General features: G+C 36.9%; 1 pseudogene; it reads right to left on the bottom strand.

Annotated features, from left to right (window-relative positions):
- Positions 1-1643: 1643 nt before the first annotated feature.
- LOC130873879 (ATP synthase membrane subunit K, mitochondrial-like) lies at positions 1644-1945 on the bottom strand (annotated as a pseudogene).
- Between the last annotated feature and the right edge of the window lie 867 nt (positions 1946-2812).

Here is a 2812-nt window from a genome sequence, read left to right as displayed (position 1 = left end):
GAGACAACATCCCATGTTCATGGATTTGTAGAATCACTATAGTGAAAAATAACCATTTTACTGAAAGGCATTTACAGATTCAGTGCAAAATCTCCACCTCATTTCTCACAGAAAAATGAAAAAAAAAACTATCCAAGAACTCATATGGAATCACAAAAGATCTGGAATAGCCGTAGCAATTCTGATCAAAAAGAACAAAGCTGGAGAGATTATCATCCAGATCTTAAGTTATTACAGAGACATGGAAATGAAAACAATATGGTACTGGAAAAAACAAAAAATATTCAAATGATTTAGGAAAATAAAGACTTTTAAAATAGATGTGCAAGTTTGTGAATTCAGATAGCTCTGGCTATTTATTCTAAGCCTGTCACCTAGAGATACCATCATTACTAATAATCTCAGAGTTTCCTTCATTCTAACCATGCAGTAGGTTGTGTTTAGTAAGAGTAACTATTTATAGATATGCTACAGAAATTACTGTTCATCTCTGTTAAACTAATTCACAGTTGCCTTTAAACAATATGCAGGAGTTCCACACTTTCAGACAAATGTTTACATTTACACAGCACAGATGCTCAGGGCTATTCCTAAGTTCTGAGTCTAATACTCAGAGGTGAATATGGAGATAGAAAAAAAATGGGGAAGAAAGCAAAATATGAAATGGACAAAGAGAAGAGAATAATTGTATATGTATCTCCATAGGAATTATGTTATCCACATTGTGTGGTCTCAACTTTATCTGCTATGTTAACATAGTAAAAAAAAAAAAAAACCTTATTTTTTAAATAAGGAACTAAAACTAAGTACATTTAACTTACCAGATACAACAGAAAAACAATGGAAAAGTCAGAATTTAAAGAAATGATGCCAGAATTAATGTGTGTGTGTGTATGTGTTGGGAATGAAAAATGCATCTTAGGTTTTCTATGGAATATTGAAATTATAGAAGCTTGAGAATTTTTAAAAATTCACTATTGTCTATAATATAGACTTTACTAACCCCATTTTACAACACTCTGAACATACACCACCCTTGGATGTATACTGAGTCAGCTCAAAAGAGCCTGAGTCATGGCACCTGAGTCAGAGGCCATATCCACCTATGCCTAGGACAGGATATTCCCCCTGCCTGAGTCAATTTCCCATCTCTGGATGGGTAAACGACAATAATTTCAACATCACAGGCTGTTTTACAGTTAAATGAGTTGTTCATGTAAATAATTTAGTATTTGCTTCAACATACAAGTGTTCTGAATGACTGTGCACTCGTTCGCATTAAAATATTTTTATTCCATTTGTTTGGTGTGGAGGAGGCAAGCACCTGCCATGGCGCATCTGTGGAGGTCAGAAGATAACTGACAGGAGTCTGTTTTTCTCCTTCCACCATGGGGTCCTAGGAACCAAACTTAGGAATCAGGCTGAACCGTCTTACCTGTCCCTTGTTCTTCAAAAACTGTCTTTTCATGTGTTTTGACCAGAAAAGACATTTAAAATTTCAGTAAAATATAATTCCAAAGTATAGCCTATTATCAGTCAGATTTCAGAGTTCAGACTGTTCTGAAAGCAAGTAGGTGAATTTTCCGTGGTTCCTGTATCCCACTGGGCCCCACTCACACAGATGGAGCATATTTTTTTCCAGGTTCATAACTTATTGTACAAATTGAGTATCACATGATGAGTTGACATCAGCTTCTTCAGGCATGGAACTTAACAGATGAGGTCAGACATTGAAAGACCCAGTTATGATGCTTTCACAGCTGGAGTTTTTTTAGGCCTTAACTTGAAGTATAGGACCAACAAAGCAATGCCTCCATATGTGGCCAGAACACAATTCATTCTACCTGTAAGAGTATAAGAGTTGAAATATTTTTTTAATACCAGTGAACTGGAACTGGGCATCACTTTCAGGACCAGTCATGACTTCAATCTTCACCCAAATCACAAATTCTGTAGCTGATGTCCTTCAACAAACCCAGCCACCAGCATGGCCCGACCGGAAGACACCCCACAGATGGAGCATATTACTCGGGACTATATTGGATTAGAGGCCTTCTGTTGTGCAACTCATTTGTGTGTGTGGTTATAGGCATTCCTTTGCTCTAATTCCATCTGCATTATAGTCTGGATAGTGTCATCAATGACATCGCTAAAACTGGATCCAGATGGAAACGAAAGCATTTACTAGCCTGGTACAGGAAATGCCACAAGGGAAACATTGGATGTGACAGATGGCAGATAGGAGAGCCTCCCTGACACCAAGCCGGGTTTTAAGAGAAGGTTTCCTTCTTCTGTTTTATGCTCCACCTTTCCAGCTGTTGCAAAGCATCTCCTTGCTGGGCCTTGCAATGACAGTATTGTTAAAAATAAATAAGTGACAATTCTACATTATCATCCATGTGTCTCCAACAATAGGACATGAAAAGAAAGTGAAAAGTTCTTAGAACTCTGCCTGTAAAAGCCCAAACTGAATTCTAAAATAAAGACCATACCTTGAAAATATGACACCAATAAAAACATAGCCCAATACTTTAAAGCATAAGAATATTTTATAAAAATTCTTATTTTTCTTTTAAAATATAACATTTTATTAATCTTTAGAGATTTTATACATGTATACTTTGATCATGCCTATCTCCATGCCTCCCCTAATTCCTCTCATGTATACCCCCACTCCTAACTACACAACCTCTTTCAGTTTTTAATAGCATACTGATCCCAGTTTGTACTCTCTGTATGTTCTTGGATGAGAGGCCATTCCCAGGACCATAGCTGACCTACCAGAATCCATACCTTAGAAAAACCTGGCTCT

This window comes from Chionomys nivalis, chromosome 4, assembly GCF_950005125.1.
Source record: "Chionomys nivalis chromosome 4, mChiNiv1.1, whole genome shotgun sequence".
Taxonomy (NCBI): domain Eukaryota; kingdom Metazoa; phylum Chordata; class Mammalia; order Rodentia; family Cricetidae; genus Chionomys; species Chionomys nivalis.
This window is presented reverse-complemented; position numbering and strand designations above follow the sequence as displayed.